A 27,614-nucleotide genomic window follows, 5' to 3' on the forward strand; every position below is an offset into this window, starting at 1 on the left:
GTACTTTAAGTGTGTACTAAGTTATTCATCGTTTCCTTCATTATTTGCTTCATATCTCTTATATTGATACCATTTCTCTCCTTTTTGATACCCATACTCTCATATTCTCCCTCTTTTTGTCATCATTCAAAAGGATAATATACAGAAAACATATCAAAGATATGGAAAGAAAAGATTTCATTGCATTACATATATATATATTCTTACAAGCAAAAAGAGTGTATTGTGTACAAAAAGAGATCAATATGATACACAAGCAATTCATCATCAATACAAAACAGCAAAGTATAACATACAACATAACATCAATCTAGAAGCCCTAGGCTTAGTCTCCATCAGAGAGAAGATCCATAAGTGAGGATAGATGTGGCTTGGAAGATGAGACACCACTCCTCCGATTCTTAGTCCTAATAAATGGACTGGTAGGGTGTGCTAGAAAACCTATGTCAGACCTAGTAAAAGTCCTAAAGGGTGGTTTAGGAGTAGGCTGGGATGGAAGAGAGGTTTGAAAAGGTTAGATGCATCGGGTTGGCTAGCTCTAAGAAGAAGATTGATCTATAGAAATCTATCGACCTCGACCTCTAGTGGCAGCTGCAGTGGCAACTCCTGATATAATAATCTCTATCTGTGCCACCAATCTCTCCATAGTGGTCAGATGAGAATGGATCTTAGAGTGCTAAGAGTCTCCAAGATCTCTAACCTATAACTGAATATGACTAACTCATGCCTCGATCCTCCTCAAGTGAGCAACCTCCTGAGCCAATACAGATATGTTAGTGTGACCTTCTAGCCTTTCCCACTACTTAAGAGCACTAGTCTGATCAGACAGTCTGGCCACCCACTCCATAAACTTTGAAGCTCCATCTAAATTAGTGAATCGATCTGGTGTGCTTGCTATAAGATGATCTACTGTCACTCTATCCTCATCTATCTAGTATCAAAATCTACCATCCTCCTCATCTAATCATCATCAATGCGAGTGGAGGAAGGCTGAGTGGGCTCCTAGGCTCCTCTAGGTTTCGTTGGTGAGGTAGAAATAGAAGGTGCTATTGTTATGGAAGTTTGAGGCTCGACTGCTACTGGAGGAGGTAACTCTGGCTGTACCATGCATGGTCCCGTCTTCTCTCTTTGTCTTTCTTGTCCAATGATCCTCTTAACCCATCTCTCCTGCAACTTGTGGTAGCTCATCTGATGTAGCAATCGCTCATTGTAAGTATTAGAGTGCATCAGAGCTCTTGCAGTCTCCCCCTCGAGAGGTATACCAAACTCTCGGAAGACCAATATCAGTGCCATGCCATAAGGTAGGCAGACCTTCGCTCTGCATGTTGTCTCTCATATAGGCAAACATTAGTATTGATAGGCTAAGTTGAATACTCTGCATGACATACACCATGATAATCAAGTCCCTCTTAGATATGAAGTCAAACCAACCTATCTTTGAAAACAAGATCCTCCCGATGATGTGGTCAAGAAGCCTCATCTTTGTAGAAAACTATCTCGCATAAGGCTCCTCCATCGCATTCACTTCCTCACCTCCAATACAAATGTCAATGCCTCAGCCCTGTCTAATAATCCAATAGGTGTTTTTCCTTGATAAGACATCCATAAGATCCCTGCAAACCTCTGTTCTATGAGAACGGTCCGAACTCCATTCACAATGGCTTCCACTCTATCCGAACCATGTCTAAGGCTATTGTAGAACTCTCGAATTAGGTTTGGATAGGTGGGAAGGTCTAATGAACAAAAGAATTCCCATCCAAGTCCTCTAATCTTCTGACCAATTAAAAAACCCTCTTTTTTCAAAAATCTAAAATATATTTTTCTGTCGATTGTCATAGGTCTACTAGCTAGGGATGCATTGGATGATGGAGACGATGAGGGAGACGATGGACTCGCTGAGGCATGGGACTAGCCTTGGTCATTTCTTGCTTTTGATCTCTGTTCCACCTACTATTCTCCCCTTGACCTCTTCAACTAGTAAGCCAATTGCATTCTAGGACATATTTGCACTCAATCCCAAGGAAAATCAAGTGAAAATCAAGGAAGGAGACAAGAGAGGGGCTCAAAGATGGTTTGGAGAATAGTTTAAAGGGATCTAGGGCAAATAGTGAAAGGGTAGAAATGAAACAGAAAGGGATGGCCCATCTTTTAAATGAGTGGTCCTGACTTGGAGTCGACTCGAGCTCTTTGCTAGAGTCGGATAGACCTAGAGTTGACTCGAACTTAATTGCGAGTCGACTCAAGCTAAATCTCAGATAGAAAAATATTAGATTTTTAGAAAAAAATAATATTTAAAGCATAAGATGACTCAAGTGAATCCAAATGGAGGACAATAAACATGAAATCAATCAATTTAGATTCAAGAGATGGTAAAATTTAAGAGTTTCAAGGAGAAAAAAAGGAGAGCTAAGATAAAGTCTAGTCAAATGGATCACACACTCCAAACTTTCTTGTACTGAAACTCAATCTGTCCTCACTTAAGGGTTTGGTAGATGCATCAGCTAGTTGTCTAATGGTGCTTACAAAATCGAGTATTACATCACCATTTTCAATATAGTCTTTTATGAAGTGATGTTGTATTTTAATATATTTAATTCTTTAGTATTGAACTAGATTTTTAGTTAAATTTATAATACTAATATTGGCATATTTTATAAAATTTTTTTTAAGTTGATACCATAATCTTCTAGTTGTTATTTAATCTACAAGATTTGAGCATAAAACCTTTTAGCTGTAATATATTTAGCTTTCATTATACATAATACTATCAAATTTTGTTTCTTGCTAAACTAAAAGATTAAGTTTTCTAGAAAGTGGTAAGTTTCACTAAAATTTTTTCTATCAAATTTATAACTAGCAAAGTTAGTATCAGAATATCCAATTAAATCAATAGAAGAATATCTAGAATATCATAAATCAATATTCAATGTACTAATTAAATACCTAAGTATTCTTTTAACAATAAATAAATAAAATTCTTCAGGATTAGATTGATATCTTACACACATATACAAACTAAATATTATATCAGATCTACTTGCCATAAGATAGAGTAAAGATTCAATTATATCTTGATAAAGTTTAGTATTAATACTTTTTTCATTTTTATCCTTATCAAGCTTACACATGAGGGATTAGTGTTCTAATAGGCTTGCTATTCTCTATCCCAAATTTTTTGAGTATTTTTTTTGGTGTATTTGGTTTGGTTGATGAAGATTTTTTCTTTGATTTGCTTGAGTTAGAGTCCCGAAAATAAGTTTAGTTCTCCATCATGTTTATCTCAAACTCTTCCTACATTAAGTTGATAAAATTTTGACAAAGAGATTCACTAGTAGTATCGAATATAATATCATTTATATAGATTTGTACTACAATAAGTCATCATTTTTTTCTTAAAAAATAATATAGTATCTATATCTCCTCTTACAAAATCATTCTCAAGAAGAAATTTACTCAATCATTCATACCACACTCAAGGTGCTTGTTTTAATTCATATAAAGTTTTATTTAGTTTGAAGATATGATTTAGAAAGATATGACTTTTAAAACTAGATGATTATTCAACATACACCTCCTTAGCAATATATCTTTTAACATCTATTTGATAGAATTTGAAATCTATATCACAAGCAAATATAAGTAGCCATCTAATATTTTTTAATCTAGAAACAGAAGTAAAAGTTTTATTAGAATCAGTTTCTTCTTCTTGATTATAACCTTTTACAACTAATCTAGCTTTATTTCTTACAATTACTTCATTCTTTCATCTAATTTATTTCTATATACTCATTTTGTTCTAATAATAGGATAATCTAAAGGTCTACTTACTAAGGTTTAAACTTGATTTCTTTCAAATTAATTTAGTTTCTCTTGCATAGTCATAATCCAATTTAGGACTTTTCAACTTTAATAGATTTAGATTTTATTTTAAAAAAAAAACTAAATGATTATCAATATTTTTTAAGGATGATCGAGTTCTTACTCCTTATGATGGATCACCAATGATAAAATCTTTTGGGTATCCATAAGCATACCTCCACTTCTTGGGTAAGTTCTCATGATGACTTTGAGCTTCCTCATGGTTTTCTTCATTAGTCTCCTTATCACCTTCTTTATTATTTTGCACTGAAACCTTTTTCAAGATTAGATCTTCTATTCTTTTATTTAGAGTTCCTACATCATCATCTACAATATCTTTCTTTCTCGAAGAAAGTCATCAATTTCATCAAATATAGTATGAATAGATTCTTCAACAATCAATATTCTCTTATTGAAGACTATATGCCTATCTAGATGAAGAGTATCCCAAAAAAAAATTTTCATCTAATTTAGCATCAAATTTATCTTTTTCATTATTTAAAACAAAGCATCGACAACTAAAATTATGAAAATAGTTGATATTTGATTTTCTTTCTTTAAAAAGCTCATAAGGGATTTTCTTTAAGATCGGATGAATCAAAGCATGATTCAAAGTATAACATACTGTATTAATTGCTTTTATCGAAAAATATCTTGAAAAGTTACTTTCACATAATATGGTACAAGCTATTTCTTATAAAATTTTATTCTTTTTTTTCATTATCCTATTTTATTGAGATGTCCTAAGTACAAAAAAATTATGATCAATTTTTTTATTATAAAATCTTTAAATTATTGATTTTTAAATTCAATTCTATGATCACTTCTCATGAAAACTATAGTAGAGTTCTTTTCATTCAAAACTTTTTTATAGAAATTTGAAAATACTAAAAAAGCTTCATCTTTTTATGTCGAAAACATAATCCAAATAGACCAAGAGAAATCATCAGCAATCATAAATCCATATCTTTTTTCTCGTATGCTTGTAGTCCTAATAGATCCAAATAAGTTAATGTAAACCAATTTTAAAGATCTAAAGATTGAAATAATATTTTTGATTTAAAAGAGCTTCTAATTTATTTTTCAAATTGACAAGCATCACAAATCTTATTTCTTTCAAAATTAATTTTTGGTAATCCTTTTACGAGATTCTTTTTGATAAATTTTGAAATCAACTCTATACTTGTATATCCTAATTTATGATGCTATAACCAACTAGTCTTATTAACTTTGGCATCCATTGTAACTAGACATTGACCATTCTTCATAGAAAGATCATCTAAATCAACAATAAAGATATTGCCATATCTATCCAGTAAGCATAATGCCATTATCATTGAGACTAGCAATAATATACATCAAAGATTCAAAAGCAACTTTCAAACCTCTATTACATAATTGACTAAAGTTGCAAAAAGGACTTTCTGTTTCTCTGAGAAAGCCAACTCGATTTATGTTCGAACCGACTCATTTTATGTTCGAGCCAACTCGACTTATGTTCGAGCCAACTCAACGCTGCATCAGATTTGTGTGCCAGCTTCTAAAACATGCCGGAGCTGGCTCCATCTTACCTCGAGCCGACTCTAATATTTTCAGATGATTTTTTTAAATGAAATTTATTTCCAGTTCATGTCCAACTTGTTCATAGTATTCCTAATTGATTCTAAATTCATTTTAATGGTGTTTTCCATTTACAAAAGCATTCTTAGGGATGATTTAAAGGATCATAGTATACTTTGTGATTCAATGTTTAGCTATCATTAAAAATCATTTTGGGGATCATTAAATTTGATTTATCTAGTTTTATTTTGTAGGAAGATGGTTCAAACCAGATCTAGATTTCGTGAAGAATAACCATCAGTGGGGGATAGAGGCCAAGGATGAGCCTCAGGTAGGGGTAGAGGGCAAGGTCGGGATAGATCAAGAGGAGTTGATAGGGATGGCTAACCTCGTAGCACAATATCTAGTGCCTCATCTTCTGCCCAAGGATGGAAATAGAGGATTCAAAGTTGCACAATCATGTGCATGATTGTCCATCTATAATACCAGCATCAGTACCTCCAGCACAGACACAGGCCTCCATCCTTGGGTTACAGGAATTGATAGGTATAATCATTTAGGTTGTCGCTGCCACTATAACTTCTGTTTTCAATTATCAATCCCAAAATATAGATAGAGAAGGAAATCATGAAAGAGCTAGAAAATTGGTGGCAATAAAGTTTTTAGGTACAATAGATCCAATGGAGTCAGAGAACTGATTTCAGAAAATAGAAAGGATATTTGCACTAATGAAAAGTATAGAGGAGCAGAAGGTAAGTATTGCTACATTTCTGTTAGAAGATCGAGCCCGATATTGGTGGAAGTCTTATATTGATAAGCAGCTACAAAGTTCTGCTATTTCTTGGGATGATTTTAAAAAAAAAATTTATCAGTAGTATTATCTAGCCATGTATCAGGATCAGAAGAGGAGAGAATTTCTTAATTTGACACAGAGAAGAATGACAGTAGCTGATTATGAAATAAAGTTCGTTGAGCTGTCCAATTTTGCTTCTGTGTTTATAGCTGATGAGAAGAAAAATGCCGATTGTTTAGGATGGGCTGCGCCTTGAGATCAAGATAAAGATGAAGATGCATAACTATGGCAGCTTTGCAAATTTGATGGTAGGAGTGATCAGAGCAGAGGAAATTGAGAAAGAGTTTTACAACCGAAAATAGGAAAGGAGTAAGAGAAGTGCATAGGATTTCTCCATAGGTACAAGGGGAAATCAACCACCTAAAAGGATGAATGTTCTCAGGCAACCTTATCAGAATTTCAGAACATCAGTGGAGTCGGGCATGGGTTCTTTTGCTTTTACCAGTCCGAGACAGAGTTAGACAGAACAGATATTCATGTTACAGTCAGCGAGGAGCAGGGTGACAGGAAAAAGAGAAAATCAGGGTAGCTCTAATGGGGGTGCCAGTCCAGCTACAGCTTCATTAAACCAAGTACCTCGATGCATTAACTATGAGAAATTCCATCATAGAGAATGTAAACAAGGATCTAAATGGTGTTTCAGTTGTGTAATATATCTTAAAAGTAACCGCAAGCGCACGATGTGCAATGTAGCACGTTCGGCGAATACAGATCGATCCCACAGAAAATTGAATTTTTAAGATGTATTCAAATACTTGCTCAGGCGAGCTTTAAAAAAGAGATGAATAGATTATATTGGATTACTAACTACCAAAGCAGTAAAATACTTAAATGTAGAAATAAATAATTTAAAAGATCTAGGACTTTTGAGTCCACTAGATCAATAAATTAGATAGCTTTTCTATAGTTTCTTTTATGATGTCTCTTGATTAAGATATAAAATATGAACAAGCATGGATCATGAAGAGATTTAACTCAACTATGATCCATCATGCATTTCACTTTCCTCCTAATTAAGAAACTCTTCTTTTAACTTCTTCTCTTGTGTTATCCAAGTATAGGCTATGAAGGGGCTCAAACTCAATTATAATCCATCAAAGTTTTCCACAAGAAAGAGGAGGAAAAGATTTGGAAAACTTATGAGTCTTTTACTTGTTACTCTTCTTGCACCGAATCAAGCATAAATTATGCAGAGATTCTAATCCAACCATAGCCCATTAAGTCTCTTGGCAAGAAGGATGAAGGAGGAAAAACTCTAAAAATTAAAAGTTCGAAAAGAAATCCAGAGAATAGGGCTTCTAATTATTATCTAGCTTCATTGCAAATCTTAAGGGGATTGCTTAGATATAATTTGATTTGAATCTCTAAAGTTAATTTAAAAATATAAAATAAAAATTATTCTAATTGTAGAAATTTAATGTGCAGGAATTTAAAGAGTTGCAAAAATAAAATTAAACTACTCTAAGTGCAGAAATATAAAATTACAGAAATTCAAATGTTTGTAGAATTTAAATGGAGAAAGAAACTAATTTTATTACTGAAATAAAAATTCTGATACAAATATTGGAACAGAAAATAAAACAAAAAGATTTCTTTCCAGCCTTCCTCTGTAAAGTCTTTTGATTTTTTGCACCTCCCTCTGGCTAACTCTCCTTCTTGTGTGTTAGAAGGATAGAAGAAAGTGGGAACAAGATGGCTAAAAAATCTAAAAGATGGGTATTTTCACCTATCACACGTGCAAGTATGCTGTAGAGAGATATAAAAGTAGAGGTATTAGACTTTATTTATAGGTATTAGGAGATAGAAAGCTTTTGTATTTTTTAAATGTAGGACTAATGAAAGAAGGTAGATGAATGATTAGGATTTTATTTGTAAAAAATGAATGGATGGATGGGTAGCTAGGGTTGTTCTTGCCTCTTATTTTTTTATTTGTTTTGAAACTTTGAAATCAGTCCAAACTTTCGCTGTATACGACCCAGGCTCCCGCGTGTATGCACCCGCAAAAGGCCGGGCGCAGCTTCAACTCACGCACACGCACTGAACCCGTTTGCACCCGGGCCGCCGCGCCTTTTGTTTTGAATCAAAAAAACAGTCGCAGGGTCTCGCATGTTCACTCCTGCTCGCAAAGGCCGTGGGTTCCTTTTTTCTTTTTCTTTTTCTTTTTTTTCCTGCTGCTTCAGCCTTCGTGCCAGCGCCCAGCTCCCAGAAGCCCAGCCGTTTGCACCGCTCAAATTTCTTTGCACCAGCCAAGCCAGCAACGCCACACCTCTTCTCTTATGTATTAATTGCACCATGGTCCCTTGCATAACTTTCAATGCTCTTCCAAGAAAAACTCACGTCACAGCAACTTCTTTCTCTCTCTCCCAAGAATCATAGATCCATTCTTTTTTAAATACTCAATTAGTACGATCCATAAAAGCATAAAATTTGATGGGTCAGATCGGACTAAGCCCATCCAAAAAATGAGACATAATATTGCTGGCCCAGTCCAGCCCTTTAAAGGTCGTGGGCCGGACCAGGCCGGGCCAATCCATGGACCTTGAACATCAAATGACTGATAAAAAAAAAACTAATAATCTGATAAAAAATCAACATATCCTCGATTGAAGGTTGAAACATTATCAATTCAAACATTTAAAATTCAAAAATTCAACTCAAATATTAATAAAGTAGAAATTAAAAATTTCAGACATCACCAATTCAATAATTCATTACACCAGCTATGTAAAATACTAAAATTTAATATCCACAACAAATCATATTTCACTATCTTCATTGGCCTCTTTCTCAAGTTGTACGACATTTGAATCTGCTTGTGATACACTTGTCTCAAGGATATCATCTTCATCTAAAATTCACAATAATAAAAGAATTAGACAATCAATCCCATTGAAAAATGAAAATCAATCATTAGTCAAGATATTAAAATAAATCTAAAGAACAAAAAAAAAATACCATTTGGAGCAAAGCCATGCAACCAATTTCACGTGCAAATAAGAGTTTGGATATTTTCAAGAAGGAAAGAGCTTCTATACTTATTCAAAACACGACCTTCAATATTAAAAGCAGATTCAGATGCTACTGTAATAATTAAAATGCTTAGTACATCATGTGCCATAACTGAAAGATCAAGGTATTGTGTAATATTCCTCCAATACTTGAGTATATCTAAATTACTAAAGCAGTCATAATCAAGTATTCACTCTTTCAAATAAAGATCCAATTCAGATTTGCCATCATTAGATTTAGTTGCACTCCCATATTTCTTGAACTCCTAAAAAAATTTAAACACATTCACAACAAAAAAAGAGAAACAGATGAGATATCAGATATCAAATAACATATAGCTAAAAAATAATTAAAATTTCAAAATAATAAATTTTAAAGAATGTTCAAAACTTATACTAAAAATTTTTATATCTTTGGTTTTAGCTCCTCCACTTGGCCTAGGCAAAATATTGGATTGAGAATCACTTGCACTTGCACTTGATGATGCACTGGACTTGCTTGCATATTGTTCATAGAGCTTGTACAATTTTATCTTCACAAAATCTCTTTTCTCTTCAGCAATAGAAAGATCAATCTTTGAGTAACAAAATTTTAAAAATTCAAGCTTCATGCGTGGGTCAAGAATAGCTCCAAATGCAAGCACCACACTATACTCCTTCCAATATTTGTCAAACTTTTCTTTCATTCTTTGAGTTATGTCCCTGATAATTTTATCTTCACAATACAAATTATCATTCAACATACATTCAATTTTCTAAACTTGCAAAAAATATAAGTTGGAGGTCAGATAAGATGAGCCAGAGATCTTATTAGCAGTCTCATAAAATGATTCTAAGAATTCATATATTTTCTCTCCTCTCCTCCATTCATCGTGTGTTGGACAATATTTGAAATTTCTATCAACCAATTGGAGACTAGCAAAAGTCTTTTCATATTTGAGTGCACTATCAAGCATCAAATATGTTGAATTCCATCTAGTTGATATATCTAATCTTAAACTAATTCTTACATCAAGACCCATTTGCTTAACACATTCTTAAAATTTATTCATCCTCCCATCTGATCCCCTCACATATTTGACACTCTCTCTGATTTTATATAGGGATTCACTAGCCACCTTCAAGCCTTCTTGAACAATGAGATTCAGTATGTGAGCAGAGCAACGTACATGAAAAAATTCTCCATCACACAATAAGCTATTTTGCAAACGAAGATGACCTTTCAAAATATCTACCATGTTGCTTATTTTGCAAACGAAGATGACCTTTCAAAATATCTACCATATTGTCATTAGATGAAGCATTATCTAAGGTAATAAAAAAAAAATTTCTATATCTCATTTTTTCAAGCAATTAAATATAGTTGAAGCCAATTCAACTCCAGTGTAGGGAGGTTCCATGCGAGCAAAATTGAGAATTTTACTGTTTAGTTTTCAATTTTCATCAACAAAATGAGCAGTTAAATAAATATAACCCTCAGTAGTGTATATTGTCCATATATCAGAAGTCAAACACACTCTATTAGGAATCTTAGCCATAGCTTGTTTAAGTTTCTCTTTCTTTCTCAAATGAATTTTTTGAATATCAGCTACAGCAGTATTCCTAGAATTTATCATCACATCTGAATTTATATACTTTGCTCAAGCTCTGATCTTATCATATTCAACAAAAATATAAGGCAAGTCATGTTTAATGATAGCTTCTGCAAGCATTTCACGAGAAATCATTTGATCTATTTTTCTAGACCTTACTTTTCCTATTTGATCAATGATCATTTCTCCCACATTATGATATTCAATCATTTTACAACTTTGCAAATGACGATGCAAATGTGAAGTCTCATAATTTGAACTACCAAGATTAGGACCAACTTTGTACTCATGCTTGCAACCATTACATGTTGCTCTTTCAATTTCATCTTTTGCTTTACCAATTTTGTGAAAAAATTTCAAATATCTGATGTTCCTATTTTCTGCTTTTTATTCATTGATCCATAAATATTAGATTCAATTTCAGTTTCGATTGAAATTTCTAACGACTGAGATTCTATGATTTTTCAAAAATCTTACATAAAAATCATAAAATATAATAAACAAAAAGATACTATCATTGATTCAGTCTATCATTACTAAAGTCTAATGAAATAGTTATTTAATTAATAATTTAATATTAATTAATTTAATTTAACATCCTCTGTTAAAGGCTTAAAGCAGTAAAGCAGAGGGAGAGTCGGAGAGAGAGCTTCATCATACCGATTAACGAGTGAGCCCGAGAGGGAGAGAGATCGAGAGAGGAGGAGGGGGCCGATGATAGTCAAATCATACAATTCCTGGAGAGAGACCGAACTTTGGTCAAGCTAGATGGAGAGAGATCGAGAGAGGCAGAGAGCCTAAGAGGGAGAGACCGAACTTTGGTCCTGGAGTCTGACTCGGAGGTGGTAGCACCGGCAACAAGGAGGAGGAGAATCTCCTGGAGGTTGGATGGAGGGGCGTCCATGGACAGAAGGGAGGAGGGGCCCGGAGGAGGAGGGGGATCGTCCAGAGGTTGGATGGAGGGGCATTAGTCGGTGGAAAGGAGAAGGGGCCCGGAAGAGGAGGGGGATCGTCCGAAGGTTGAATGGAGGGGCGTTCGTCGGTGGAAGAGAGGAGGGGGCCAACGATGTGGGGCTTCATGATCGGATTCGAAGGTCAGAGGTGGTGGCATCGACAATGAGGAGGAGGAGGGACCGAAAGGGAGAAGAACCGAGTCCTGCTGCTCGACAAAGGCGATCGTCCTGCGGTGATGTGGGGGTAGTGGGGCAGCGGCGGTGGTCGGCGATGTGGGGGCAGCAGGACAGCGACGGTGGTCGGAGAAGGGCTCGAGATTAAAAAAATTAGGGTCCCAGCCACTCAGAGTGATTAGAAATTTAGAATTAGAAACCTAATAGTAATAGGTTTTTTTTAAGATTTTTTCTAATTTTCATGACCCACCTGGGCTAGCCCAGCCCAACCTATATTAGCCCTTGGGCTGATGTGGGGCGGGCCAAACAGGCTCGGTTGTTATTTGGGCTATTTATATGGCAACCCTGCCCACCCTATTTACAGGGTTAGGCCAGGTCGGTCCTGTGCACCAAGCCCATTTTGACACCCCTATGCTCAAGCATTGCATGGACAACCAGCATCCATTTTGTTTTGTGCCATGGGCCTTTGTTTTTGCCGCAACCAGTGCCCACTTCACTTGCCACATGGGTCTCACACTCACTCCACCGTGGGTTTTGCCATCAGCCCATGTGCCAAAGGCCTAGCCAAAAACCTATTAATCCAAAAGCCCAAAAACCTACTTTCAATTACGCATAACACGTCTCCCAATCTTTGATTTGCATTTGAGTTGCTGATTGATCCATAATTTCTGAAACAACCATAAAAAGCATCAAATTCTAAATAATAGAGAAAAATTATCTAAAGTTTTAATATTTTTTATGTTACATTATTATACTTATCACATCTTCCAACTTGAATTTTACTCGTCCTCAAGTAAAGGAAGAATTAGTATGGACCACTCATTTAGATGTGAAAGTTTCTTCAGACAATTTTAAGATGAATTGATACCTGACCAGATAATTAATGAGATACATTATCAGATTATTAATTCAATCTCAAGTAGTGGTTAAGTAGAGAATATAAAATTTTAAAGCTTTTTCTGGACCAACTTCCCACTTTATTCTTTAAATCCTCTAGCTTGATATGGGTTGGAGTTTTTTTTTTTTTTTTCTAGCAGCCAGTGCAATACTTAACTTATTAAGCTTTCTGTCTAATCTTTGTAGTGAGTCTTAGGCCAATAACTTTCAAACCAGTTGGCTTTAGATTATTAGGTGTAGAACACCATTTGGACTTACTGACTTGAGTCAAACAGACTACAAGTCAAGACTGATGGTATGACAGAGTTTTTTTACATCTCTACTTTTTGACATGAGACTCACTGCTTACTTAGACGGAAAGGCCCGATTACTCGATGAGATAATGTTAAAAATTTATTTTTATTTAGTTAAGTAATTTACATATATTGATATTTTTTACTCATACCCGCATAAAGTAGATTCTTTATTGATATAAGTTGGAAGAAGGTTTTAGAATCACTCAAAAATTTGTTCTATTCTAGACTTAACCATTTATTGGATTCTCTTAATAATTGGGTTCTTGATGTTTTAGAAATTCTCTAGACCATCAATTATTGATTAAATTGCTTGATTAACTTCAATCAAGATGAAATCAATACATAAGACTAATTGTTATCAGACTTGAGGACTTAATTAATTTATTTACCCTCCCCCCAACTTAACTAACTTTGTCCTCAATGGAAAAAAAATAAAGGATGTAATAGATAAAAAAGAACAGAAAAGAATACACCTAATTTGCTGTGTTTTTGATCCAATAGGGATCTTCAGATGTCCTTAAGAGTGCATATTTGGCTCTCCCCCCCCAACTTAGTCACTGAAGTAACTGAAGTAAAAATCTAAATAAACTAAAATGAGAAATTAAAATGTAAAGGACTGGGTTGCCTCTCAGTAAGCGTTAAGTTTAACGTCTTCAGCCAGATGCTAAAAAAATACTTATCCTATTCCTGTCCGAATTTTAACATGGGTCTATAACTACCTACGTGATTCGGATTCTTCTTCAAAGTATTTTTTATGTGGGATCATTATGTGACTCATTCTTCTGACAACTAATAATTATTCCTCTATAATTAGATCTAGGTATAACTTAAGTACTAGTCAGGATTCTAAGGGACCAAGATCTATGTACTCGATGTGTTGAGGGACTATTTCTGGATCTCCTATTGGTGCCTTTTTCTTTTTAAGCAAAGGTTCAACCAATGTCATGAAGGGTTCAACTAGTAATTCTGATCTTGGCTGAGTATAATGGTCACTAGGTGTGGATACCTCATTATTGTTATTAACTTCGGGTATCTCCTCTAGATCCTCATATTTGAATGTTCTCAACTGATCGAACTGATTTTTAAGTTCTAGATCACTCTGAGTGGTAGGGTCAACCTCGAGTTGGCTTGATATCTATCCTCTTCTGGTTCACTGACTACTGTAGCTGATTGATCTAATTATTTTAATAAATAGTCAATGATTTGCATGAAATTATTGAGAATATTTTTAATGTCTGAGATTGATTATGTCAAGACTTCTAAACTCTTTTCTAATGTGTTGACTCCTTTCTCAGGATCTAAATCTAGTTGATTGTTCAGTACTTGATTGGGTCTTAGGTAGGGCTGATCAAAAATATGGGCTCCTAATGTTGCATCTTGTGACCATATAAGATTAGGATGATTCCCCATCCAGAGTTATAGGTTGATGCATAAGGTTCATTTAGATATCTTTCTTTGAATGCACTTTTCTGTGTGAACCCATTTTGGGTTGGATTCATCAAGTAAGAACACTCCATAACATGATCTAGTGCATCGCATCCAATGCACATGGGTGCTAGCACTTGTTTAAATTGGATATATCTTTCGAATTCTAAAGCTTCAATTCTACTGATCAAAATTGTAATTCTAGTATCTTCAAACTCCTTGTATAAATGTATGCATCTTCAATTCTAGTGAATGTAAGATGCATATTAATCATTTGAGGGCCAATTGTAAAATTGTTAGCTGAGGATCTAATTCTAGACGGTTACAGAGCTAATCGAGTAACACAGGTCCTGTAGAATTTTAGGTTGTCTAATAGAATCTAATCTTTCTCAGTGACCTTATAGGCTTATAGGCTTTAGATTGTATCTGATAATCATTGTTTTGTCCTAATAAATTTTTTTTTTAAATTTAATTTTTTTATATATGTGAGAGAAAGAGAGAAGAAGAAGAAGAAGAGTTTTAGAGATGAGAGTCAAGGAGTCATAGACCTATAAATGATAGATGAGAGTATTTTAGTTAGATTTAACTTTTAAAAGTAAGTTATCAAACAAATTAAAACTCTACTTAGGATTACCATAATTCTAAATAGCTCCTAACTATCAAGGTTGTCTTCGACTCTTCCAAGTTTGAAATTGGCTAATCGAATCAGTCAGATAAGTATAACATTGACAGGAGGCTTCCTGTGCTTTTGCAATAGACCTAATTAGAGAACCATCTTTCTTCGAAAAATAGTTTCTAAATCACTTTCCTAAACATCGATAAGCTAACCAACTTGAATCCGGTCCAACTCTTGGATTCTCCTATCCTAATGAGCTCGGATGTCTCTAGGGTTGACGTCTAATTGATTTTAATTTAGAGGCTTGGATTAATGCAATATGAAGGGTGGTGATTTTTGGGCTAAAGAAGGGTGATCAAATTTTCATCTTATCTTGTTTAATGGGTTATATATCTTTAAGGTATTTTATGAATATGCAATGCAACAAAGCAATAAAAATAAATAAATTTTAATTAAAAAAATTAATAGCAAATAAAATCTAGTAAGTATGCAAAAAAAAAAGTTAGAATACGTATTTAATTTCTAGCACTCACCAACTTAATGTAAAGCAAGACAAAGAAGATAAATAAAAAATACTAAAAATTAAAAAGCATGAAGAGCAAAAATTTAGATAAAAATTAAAAACACGCCAATTCTCTGGCAACAGTGCTAAAAACTTGATGTACCTTAAAAGTAACTGTAAGTGCACGGTGTATAATATAGCACATGCGGTGAATACAAGGATCCCATAAGGAATTAGATTTTTAAGGTGTGTTCAAATACTTGCTCAGGCAAGCTTTAAAAAAGAGATGAATAGATTATGTTGGTGCAAAAATCCGCCTGCGCCGGAGAAGCTGGAGTTGAGGAGGCCGCGGTCGCCGCCGGGACCTGCAAGGGAAGTCTAAACCGGAGGTGGGGTTGCTCCGGCAAGACCCTCCGACGCTCAAGTCAGTTCTCTGCCTCAACAAGAATGGAGTGCTCGAACGAAGAATTTAGCAGAGTTTTGAGATAAGAAAAATGAGCTTAAAAAATAACGTATCTGAGTCCCCCCTTTTATAGGCGGGGGAGGCAACGGACTGATGGCGACGTGTGTAACTGCCTGTTAGTGGGCCGCCCATGGTCAGGGGAATTGATTGCGAAAGATAATGGAGCGGACACGTGGGTATCACCTCGACTTGCCACGTGGAATCCGTTATGAAGGGTGGAGCAGCGTCCGTCGTCAGGGGAATCGCATGGTATCCGTCGCAGGAGGTGGAGCAGGTTCGTGGCCGTTACTGTGGCCTGCCAGGGGGATAATGGAGCTGTGCGGAGTCTGCCACAGGAGGTGGAGCAGGGTCGCGGCCGTTTTGAGGGCCTATCAGGGGGCGTGGATCTGTCGATTGAAGCTCGGCAATGGTTGGAGCCGTCGTGAGCGGAGCCCGGCTCCCGTAGGAGTCCGGGCGGAGCTGTTCTGATGTCGGCGGCGGAGTCCGGCTCCCGTAGGAGTCCGGGCGGAGCAGCGCTTGCTGACGGCGGTGGAGTTCGGCTCCCGTAGGAGTCCGGGCGAAGCAGCGCTTACTGATGGCGGTGGAGCCCGGCTCCCGTAGGAGTCCGGGCGGAGCTGCGCTGCAAACAAAGTCAAGGGTGAAGTCCGGCTCTCGTAGGAGTCTGGACTGAGCTTACCAGCAATTGATATTGGGAGCGGAGCCCGGCTCCCGTAGGAGTCCGGGCGGAGCTGCTTTGATGTCGGCGGCGGAGCCCGGCTCCCGTAGGAGTCCGGACGGAGCAGCGCTTGCTGACGGCGGTGGAGTCCGGCTCCCGTAGGAGTCCGGGCGAAGCAGCGCTTACTGATGGCGGTGGAGCCCGGCTCCCGTAGGAGTCCGGGCGGAGCTGCGCTGCAAACAAAGTCAAGGGTGAAGTCCGGCTCTCATAGGAGTCCGGACTGAGCTTACCAGCAATTGATATTGAGAGCGGAGCCCGGCTCCCGTAGGAGTCCGGGCGGAGCTGCTTTGATGTCGGCGGCGGAGCCCGGCTCCCGTAGGAGTCCGGGCGGAGCAGCACTTGCTGATGGCGGTGGAGCCCGGCTCCCGTAGGAGTCCGGGCGGAGCTGCACTTGCTGATGTCATCGGAGCCCGGCTCCCGTAGGAGTCCGGGCGGAGCTGCACTTGCTGATGCCGGTGGAGCCCGGCTCCCGTAGGAGTCCGGGCGGAGCAGCACTTGCTGATGTCGTCGGTGGAGCCCGGCTCCCGTAGGAGTCCGGGCGGAGCTGTGCTGCAAACAAGTCAAGGGTGAAGTCCGGCTCTCGTAAGAGTCCGGACTGAGCTTACCAGCAATTGATATTGAGAGCGGAGCCCGGCTCCCGTAGGAGTCCGGACGGAGCTGTTTTGATGTCGGCGGTGGAGCCCGGCTCCCGTAGGAGTCCGGGCGGAGCAGCGCTTGCTGATGGCGGTGGAGCCCGGCTCCCGTAGGAGTCCGGGCGGAGCTGCACTTGCTGATGTCGTCGGAGCCCGGCTCCCGTAGGAGTCCGGGCGGAGCTGCACTTGCTGATGCCGGTGGAGCCCGGCTCCCGTAGGAGTCCGGGCGGAGCCGCACTTGCTGATGTCGTCGGTGGAGCCCGGCTCCCGTAGGAGTCCGGGCGGAGCTGCGCTGCAAACAAGTCAAGGGTGAAGTCCGGCTCTCGTAAGAGTCCGGACTGAGCTTACCAGCAATTGATATTGAGAGCGGAGCCCGGCTCCTGTAGGAGTCCGGGCGGAGCTGCTTTGATGTCGGCGACGGAGCCCGGCTCCCGTAGGAGTCCGGGCGGAGCAGCGCTTGCTGATGGCGGTGGAGCCCGGCTCCCGTAGGAGTCCGGGCGGAGCTGCACTTGCTGATATCATCGGAGCCTGGCTCCCGTAGGAGTCCGGGCGGAGCTGCACTTGCTGATGTCGTCGAAGCCCGGCTCCCGTAGGAGTCCGGGCGGAGCTGCATTTGCTGATGTCGTCGGAGCCCGGCTCCCGTAGGAGTCCGGGCGGAGCTGCACTTGCTGATGGCGGTTCCGCCGTGGGTTCCGGCTGTGGGTATTTTATACCCAACACCAGTCCCCCTACATCCGAGTTTTGAATTTCAAACGAAGGAAGTACACAGAAGTACAGCCGGAACCGTCCCTTCGAATCCCGTGCCCTACCGCTCCCAGATATTTTGGCATTAAATGAGCGCGTGCCGGAGTCTTTTCGAATTGGGGCGGAACGAGGGGACGCTTCGAAGACCCCGCAGGTACGCTGGCCTTGGTACGGCGCAATTATGGCCCTGCTAACCGCCAGCCGCCTTCAGCCGTCTGCCACGGGGAGTGGGACGCGTGTCGAGCGCGGACTGGCCTGGGGGGATTCGAGATCATTATGGCGCCGGATCCCAGGGTCTATTTAAACCCGTCCTCCCCCCTTCAGGCGTCCTACTCCATTTTTGATTTTCGCTGGCGTCCGTCATCTCCCCGAGAGTCTGCTCTCGCGAACGCCCTTTCGAGCCGTAGGCGCCTTCCGTCTCTCGCCCCCCGGGTCCTCAGAGCAAGATAGGTTAGTGCCCACCTTCTTTTCACCGCCTAGGGATCTTTCGTCTTTTCATTCTCTTCGTGTCTTCCTCCGGGTTGACCTTTGGCGCTTCGTTCCCCTCTCAATTTGCCTTTCTAGGGCCCTTTAGGTTCTTCCCCGAGAAAAAATGTCTTCTGAATCTTCTGTCCCCGTAAGTTCTGGGAGTTCTTCTGCTTCGAACCCCCAGGCCCCCGTTTCTGCGGATGAACCCACGCTCGGGGCAGGGTCTCGCCCGGTTTTCGCGCCGGGCGCCATTTCGTGTTCGTCGACTCCGGACGAACTTCTCCTGATAAGGGCTCGATACGGGGTCCCTGTGGAGTACGACCTGGAGCTTCCTGGCCCCTCTGATAGGGCCAGCGCTCCCCCTCCCGGCCGCTTTTGTCTGTATCAGGAGGCCTTTCGTGCCGGGCTTCGGCTTCCGCTCCCAAACTTCGTCGCCGCCTTCTTTCGCTTTTTAGATATTTCACTTGCTTCTGTTGCCCCGAATTCCTTTAGGTTTTTAATAGGGTTTCTCTCTCTCTGCCACATAGCCGAGGTCCAGCCATCCCTCTCTTTATTCAGACATTTCTATACCTTCAAACGCCATCCTTCAGCGAAGGACTGGTGGTACTTCTCCCCTCAGTTCGGCAAGAAGGGGTTGCTGAAGGGCGCCCCTTCTTCGATTCACAACTGGAAGGGAAATTCCTCTTTGTTTACTGCCCGACCCTGGAATTGGGCCTACCCCCTTGGGGGTCTCTGAGGGATTCCGTCCGTCGGGCTCCTGGCCTAGGAGAGGACGACCTTCAGGCCGCCCAGAAGCTCTTGAGCTATCCCGCTCCTTCCCTTCCAAACCTACTGAGGGAGCCGCTTCTCTTCAACATCGGCCTGAGCCCTCAAGATCCAGCAAGTATACATCTTTCCTTTTCTTGTCTTCTTCTTCCCTCTCTTCCTTTCTCTCTCCTTTTTCCTCTTTCTTCTTTTCTCTTTTTTTTTTTTTTTTTTTTTTTTTTTTTGGACTGACTGGTGCTGCTTTTTCCTTCTTCTTTTCTTTGCCCCCCCCTTTTTTTTTTTTTTTTTTTTTTTTTTAGCAATGGACGCCGAAGCCACACGGATGCTTGCCAAGGCCATGAGAGCCCAGAAAAGGAAGGGCGTGACGACTTCCGGCTCGGCGAAGAGGGCCAGGGTGGAGGAGATGAGCCTGGCCGCGCCCGTCCAGGCGACCCCGGTGATCGACATTCCTTCGGATGCCGAGCCAGCGGCCCCCCGGGCTCCCCCAGGGAGCCCACCGACTGGGGTCCCAATTCCGGAGGTTCGCCCCACGGAGGCGCCTGCCGCGGGGAGGAGGAGAAAATCGGTGGCCCGCAGGCCGAGCAGCCACCGAGCCGCTGCAGACGAGTCCGTCTGCTCCGAGGGGGGATCGGAGAATCCCTTCAACGACAAGGCTCTAATCCGTCGGCTGCTCGATGGTTGCATCCTGTCCGATGTCGTGGAGAGGATCGATCGTGCCGATCCCGAGCAGCGGGCTTGGGACACCTTGGGATCCTTTCTTGAGGTAAGCGGATTTTTATTTGCACAGTTGCCTCGATCTTTGTTGTAATTCTCCATCTGTCTTTGCAGATCGGGCACCAGCTCTTCGCCTATGTCGAGGCGTCGGGCCGCATGAGAAGGGATCTCCTCCGGGCGGAGGAGCGCTGCCAAGACGAGGTTGTTCGTCTTCAAGCGAAGACGGCCGAGGTGGCCGCCCTCCGGGAGGCCCTGGAGAGAGAGAGACAGGACCGGGAAGAGGAAAGACAGGACCGGGAGGAGGAGACGCCGGGAGGCGGAGAGACGGAGCCTGGAGGAGTCGGTGAGGAAGGCGGAGGCCGAGGTCGCCCAGCTGGCCGAGCAAACTCCGGTTCTGGTCTCGGAGGCCAGGACCCTTGCGGTGGAGGAGTTCAAGGCCTCCGCGGAGATGAGGGAGCTGAACGTCCAGTTCGGCCTGGAGGCATTTACCAAAGGGTTTGAGCTTTGCCGGGAGAAGGTGGCCAGCAGATATCCCGATCTTGGCCTCGAATTCTTGGAGGAGTTCGACGATGAGGCCGGCCCTTCGCCCGCCGCCACAGCAGTTGCACCCCCCGCGCCGAACTCTCCACCCCCCGCTCCCGAGGTCTGCGACCTCCGACCTTGTATCTTTCTTTTGTTATCATGCTTCCTTTTCATTTGTCTTCATGATCAATTAATAAAGCCGAATTTCTTTTTGTGGATGATTTTTTCCTCCCTCTGCTCCTTCTTTCCGGCCTTTCTTCTTGTAACGAATCGGTCTTTGACGCTTGCCTCTTCCAATGGCAGCGCCCCGCCGAAGCACTCCCCCTGCCCCTGGGGGTCCCGCTGAAGTCGATTATCCAGCGGCTCAAAAAGGAGGTCCTCCACTTGATGAAGAAGTTGAAAAAGTCGGAGGGCGAGCTCCGCCAGGCGAAAAAATGCTACTCCGAGGCCGCTGCCGAGGCCGCCCACTTCAGGAGTATCCAAGTGAGGGCGATCATGGACTACAGTCGGAGGAAGGCGAGCTTCACAAAAGAGCTTGAGGAATGTAAGAAGAGCGCCAGTGACCGAACTTGGGCTCAAGAGGCCAGGATCAGCGCCCTTAAAGTGGAGCTGTCGGCTGTCAAGAGGAGGATCGGCCAGCTGGAAGGGAACTCACCCCGACTCACAGCGCTGGATGAGCAGATATGGTCACAAAAAGTTTCCGACCTCCAGAAGCAGCTTCAAGATGCTGAGATGAGCCACGATGTGCAGCGGGCCAGCTGGCGCCGACAGGTAGAGGAGTACAAGGGGAGATTCCGTCGAGCGGCGGACGAGGTAGTCCGTCTCCAGAGGCAGTTGGTTACTAGGGCGCAGCTTGCTAACGCCCAAGATAACGAAGAGCTCCAAGCCCTGAGAGGCTCTGTCGAAGGGATTTCTGTCTCCCTTGGGGAGAAGACAGCTGAGCTACAACAAGTAAAAATTCAACTGGGGCTTGAGCGGAAGGCCGTCGCGGACGCAGAGGCGGAGTCTGAAGTGTTGCGGAAGTGGCATCGGGAAGCGGAGGCTGAGGTCCGGCGACTTCGTCAGGCGCTCCAGGACATGCTGCGAAAGAAGGAAGAACTAGAAGAAACGGTGGAGAGCCTGAGGCCGTCCTGGTTGAGGGATGCAGGTGGCGACTCAAGGTCGGAGGAGGCAGGGCCCCATTAGAGCCCCTTTGTCTTTATGTAGCTATTTTCTTTTTGTCGTTTTGTTTTTCTTTTTCTGGCCGCTCTGGCTTTGTAGTGTATATATTGAAAATGGAAAAAGGAGCGCTTTGTGTTACCTTGTTCACGTGTAGTACTGATAATGTCGATTGTTGGACCTTTCTTGTCGTTTGGCTTGTTTGATGTAGATGTCGCCGTGGGGGGGGGGAGCTCCTTCCTTCCATCCGATCTTGTTGCGCGGCCGAGTCTTGCTACCATCATTGACCCCTGTCATAGAAGTGGCGATGAGAGCCCGGCTCCCGTGGGAGTCCGGGCGAAGTCTTACCGGGCGACGGAACCCGGCTCCCGTAGGAGTCCGGGTGAAGCCTGGCTTGGCGGCGGAACCCGGCTCCCGTAGGAGTCCGGGTGAAGTCTGGCTTGGCGGCGGAACCCGGCTCCCGTAGGAGTCCGGGTGAAGTCTTGCTTGGCGGCGGAACCCGGCTCCCGTAGGAGTCCGGGTGAAGTCTTGCTTGGCGGCGGAACCCGGCTCCCGTAGGAGTCCGAGTGAAGTCTTGCTTGGCGGCGGCACCCGGCTCCCGTAGGAGTCCGAGTGAAGTTTTACCTTGGCGGTGGAACCCGGCTCCCGTAGGAGTCCGGGTGGAGCCTACCTTTGCGGCGGAGCCCGGCTCCCGTAGGAGTCCGGGTGAAGCTTTACCTTGGCGGTGGAACCCGGCTCCCGTAGGAGTCCGGGTGGAGCCTACCTTTGCGGCGGAACCCGGCTCCCGTAGGAGTCCGGGTCTTCCATTTTGCTTGGGCCGGTGGCGAGGTTCTCGTCATCAGCCTGGCTTGTGGGGGCGCGTTAGGGCGCTGTAAGGCCTCTCCCCCCTCCGGTCTAAAAGAATCGGGCCTTCAACTTTGCTCATGTCAGGACGAGGTTCTCCTCCTGTTCCTGACATGGCTATGGGGGCACATTAGGGCGTTGCAAGGCCTCTCCCCCCGTCCGGTCTAAAAGAACTGGGCCTTCGACATTGCTCAAGTTAGGGCGAGGTTTTCCTCCTGTCCCTAACAGGGCTGTGGGGGCACATTAGGGCATTGTAAGGCCTCTCCCCCCATCCGGTCTAAAAGAACCGGACCTTCGACATTGCACAAGTTAGGGCGAGGTTTTCCTCCTGTCCCTAACAGGGCTGTGGGGGCACATTAGGGCGTTGTAAGGCCTCTCCCCCCATCCGGTCTAAAAGAACCGGGCCTTTGACTTTGCTCAAGTTAGGGCGAGGTTTTTCTCCTGTCCCTAACAGGGCTGTGGGGGCACATTAGGGCGTTGTAAGGCCTCTCCCCCCATCCGGTCTAAAAGAACCGGGCCTTTGACTTTGCTCATGTCAGGATGGGGTTCTCCTCCTGTTCCTGACACGGCCGTTGTTTTTTGGAGAGGTCATATACAGTCATAATACATCTGCGTTAAGCAGGAGGGGTGCGTTAGCTAGAAAGAAAAGTAGATTCAAAACGAAATAGTAAGCAATACATTTACAGTTCTCCCGCTCCTCCTTGAGGCCCTCCGACGATGGAGTCGATGGTCCCGATAGGAGGCCGGTCTCCGGGCTGCTCCTCCCTCTTCTGTGGTTCGGGCGGTGGGAGGGCTCTTGGCCGGTCTCCTCTACCCTCAGGCCTGCGGCGGATGAATCTGTCGAGCCGACCTCGCCGGATGAGCTCCTCGATCTCGTCCTGGAGCTGGATGCACTCTTCGGTGTCGTGGCCGTGGTCGCGGTGGTAGAGGCAGAACTTGTTGGGGTTGCGCTTTCCGGGGTGCGTGCGCATCCTCTCCGGCCTAGGGATCAGCTCCCTGACCTCCATCAGTACCTGGGCCTTCGAGGCGTTGAGGGGGGCGTAGCTGCGAAACTTCCCTGAAGGGGAACCCCGCCGAAACCTGCTGTCCGGGCTTCTCTGCCTGCGTGCCCGGGGTGGAGTATGGGCGCGCTTGTGCCCAGGAGGGGATCGGGAGCGAGGTCGGGCTTCCCTTGGCCTCTTCTCAACTGCGGGCTTGCCAGAATCTCCCGCCTGGCGCTCCCTCGCAGTCTCTTCATCCTTCATTTTGAAGGCCTCTTCCGCTCGGACGTATCCTTCAGCCCGAGCCAGCAGATCAGCAAAATCCCTGGGGTACTTCTTCTCCAGGGAGTACAAGAGGTCATTCTTCTGAAGGCCACCTTTCAGGGCGGTCATGGCAACCGACTGGTCCAAGTTCCGGACCTCCAACGCCGCGATGTTGAAGCGGTTGATGTAGGCCCGTATGGACTCCCCTTCCCTCTGCTTGATGTTGATGAGGGACTCCGAACCTTTCCGGGGACGTCGGCTGCTGACAAAATGGGCCACGAATTGGTGGCTCATTTGGTCGAAGGAAAAGATGGTACCCAGCTTCAGTGCCGAGTACCAGTTTCTTGCCGCTTCCTTCAAAGTAGATGGGAAAGCCCGGCATAAGATGGCGTCGGGGGCACCATGAAGCAGCATCATTGTCCGGAAGGCCTCCAGGTGGTCCACCGGGTCCGACGTCCCGTCGTAGCTTTCAAACTGGGGGAGCTTGAAATTCGGCGGGATCGGTTCCTGCATAATCATTTGGGAGAAGGGAGGGTCAGTGCAGATATCCTCACCGTAAGCGGGAGGCGCATGGCGGAGTTCTTCGATCCGCCGGTTCATCTCCTGGAGCCTCCGGTCCAGGAAATCCTCTCGACTTCGAGTCTCGAGGGTCCTTTGGCAGAACGGGGGCAGGGATCTCCCAGGGGTGGAGTCGTGGTCCGACTGAGGGCTCTCCACCCTTGGATTCGCCTTCTCGGGAAGGACGGGGCGGCTAGCCCAGGTGGCCCGCCCCACCGCCGGGTTCTGGCATTCCGGAGATGCCCCTTCCGGATGCGCTGACGCCTGCGGCGGCTGCTGCTGCATCGCCTGTACGGCCTCGACGAGGCCCTTGACCTGCTGCGCCAGCAAGTCAAACTGCTCCGCGCCGACCGCCATCGCCGGAGGGGGAGGAGGAGCTGGCTGAGAAATGGGAGGGGAGGCCGGAGCCTGAGATCTTGCCGCGGAGGCCGTGGACCGCCGGGTGGATGCCCTGTGCGGAGGCATCGGGTGCCGGTCTCGCGGGGGAGGATTAGGGGTAAATGACGGAGAGATGGCCGGAGGTGGCTCCGTTGAGCGCTCCTTCAAGAACAAGGGTGCTGCGAAGATACAAAGCCCTTCCTCTAGCGCCAATCCTGTTGGTGCAAAAATCCGCCTGCGCCGGAGAAGCTGGAGTTGAGGAGGCCGCGGTCGCCGCCGGGACCTGCAAGGGAAGTCTAAACCGGAGGTGGGGTTGCTCCGGCAAGACCCTCCGACGCTCAAGTCAGTTCTCTGCCTCAACAAGAATGGAGTGCTCGAACGGAGAATTTAGCAGAGTTTTGAGATAAGAAAAATGAGCTTAAAAAATAACGTATCTGAGTCCCCCCTTTTATAGGCGGGGGAGGCAACGGACTGATGGCGACGTGTGTAACTGCCTGTTAGTGGGCCGCCCATGGTCAGGGGAATTGATTGCGAAAGATAATGGAGCGGACACGTGGGTATCACCTCGACTTGCCACGTGGAATCCGTTATGAAGGGTGGAGCAGCGTCCGTCGTCAGGGGAATCGCATGGTATCCGTCGCAGGAGGTGGAGCAGGTTCGTGGCCGTTACTGTGGCCTGCCAGGGGGATAATGGAGCTGTGCGGAGTCCGCCACAGGAGGTGGAGCAGGGTCGCGGCCGTTTTGAGGGCCTGTCAGGGGGCGTGGATCTGTCGATTGAAGCTCGACAATGGTCAGAGCCGTCGTGAGCGGAGCCCGACTCCCGTAGGAGTCCGGGCGGAGCAGCGCTTGCTGACGGCGGTGGAGTTCGGCTCCCGTAGGAGTCCGGGCGAAGCAGCGCTTACTGATGGCGGTGGAGCCCGGCTCCCGTAGGAGTCCGAGCGGAGCTGCGCTGCAAACAAAGTCAAGGGTGAAGTCCGGCTCTCGTAGGAGTCCGGACTGAGCTTACCAGCAATTGATATTGAGAGCGGAGCCCGGCTCCCGTAGGAGTCCGGGCGGAGCTGCTTTGATGTCGGCGGCGGAGCCCGGCTCCCGTAGGAGTCCGGACGGAGCAACGCTTGCTGACGGCGGTGGAGTCCGGCTCCCGTAGGAGTCCGGGCGAAGCAGCGCTTACTGATGGCGGTGGAGCCCGGCTCCCGTAGGAGTCCGGGCGGAGCTGCGCTGCAAATAAAGTCAAGGGTGAAGTTCGGCTCTCGTAGGAGTCCGGACTGAGCTTACCAGCAATTGATATTGAGAGCGGAGCCCGGCTCCCGTAGGAGTCCGGGCGGAGCTGCTTTGATGTCGGTGGCGGAGCCCGGCTCCCGTAGGAGTCCGGGCGGAGCAGCGCTTGCTGATGGCGGTGGAGCCCGGCTCCCGTAGGAGTCCGAGCGGAGCTGCACTTGCTGATGTCGTCGGAGCCCGGCTCCCGTAGGAGTCCGGGCGGAGCTGCACTTGCTGATGCCGGTGGAGCCCGGCTCCCGTAGGAGTCCGGGCGGAGCCGCACTTGCTGATGTCGTCGGTGGAGCCCGGCTCCCGTAGGAGTCCGGGCGGAGCTGCGCTGCAAACAAGTCAAGGGTGAAGTCCGGCTCTCGTAAGAGTCCGGACTGAGCTTACCAGCAATTGATATTGAGAGCGGAGCCCGGCTCCCGTAGGAGTCCGAACGGAGCTGTTTTGATGTCGGCGGCGGAGCCCGACTTTTGTAGGAGTCCGGGCGGAGCAGCGCTTGCTGATGGCGGTGGAGCCCGGCTCCCGTAGGAGTCCGGGCGGAGCTGCACTTGCTGATGTCGTCGGAGCCCGGCTCCCGTAGGAGTCCGGGCGGAGCTGCACTTGCTGATGCCGGTGGAGCCCGGCTCCCGTAGCAGTCCGAGCGGAGCCGCACTTGCTGATGTCGTCGGTGGAGCCCGGCTCCCGTAGGAGTCCGGGCGGAGCTGCGCTGCAAACAAGTCAAGGGTGAAGTCTGGCTCTCGTAAGAGTCCGGACTGAGCTTACCAGCAATTGATATTGAGAGCGGAGCCCGGCTCCCGTAGGAGTCCGGGCGGAGCTGCTTTGATGTCGGCGGCGGAGCCCGGCTCCCGTAGGAGTCCGGGCGAAGCAGCGCTTGCTGATGGCGGTGGAGCCCGGCTCCCGTAGGAGTCCGGGCGGAGCTGCACTTGCTGATGTCGTCGGAGCCCGGCTCCCGTAGGAGTCCGGACGGAGCTGCACTTGCTGATGTCGTCGGAGCCCGACTCCCGTAGGAGTCCGGGCGGAGCTGCATTTGCTGATGTCGTCGGAGCCCGGCTCCCGTAGGAGTCCGGGCGGAGCTGCACTTGCTGATGGCGGTTCCGCCGTGGGTTCCGGCTGTGGGTATTTTATACCCAACAGATTATATTAGATTATATTGGATTACTATCTATCAAAACAGTAAAATACTTAAATACAAAAATAAATAATCTAAAAGATCTAGGACTTTTGAGTCCATTAGACTAATGAATTAGATAGCTTTTTTATGATTTCTTTTATAATGTCTCTTGATTAAGGTATAAAATATAAACAAGCATGGATCATGAAGAAATTTAACTCAACTATAATCAATCAAGTATTTTGCTTTTACCCTAATTAAGAGACTTTCCTTTCAACTTTTTCTCTTATGTTACCCAAGTA

The sequence above is a fragment of the Elaeis guineensis genome, chromosome 5 (assembly GCF_000442705.2).
Source record: "Elaeis guineensis isolate ETL-2024a chromosome 5, EG11, whole genome shotgun sequence".
Taxonomy (NCBI): domain Eukaryota; kingdom Viridiplantae; phylum Streptophyta; class Magnoliopsida; order Arecales; family Arecaceae; genus Elaeis; species Elaeis guineensis.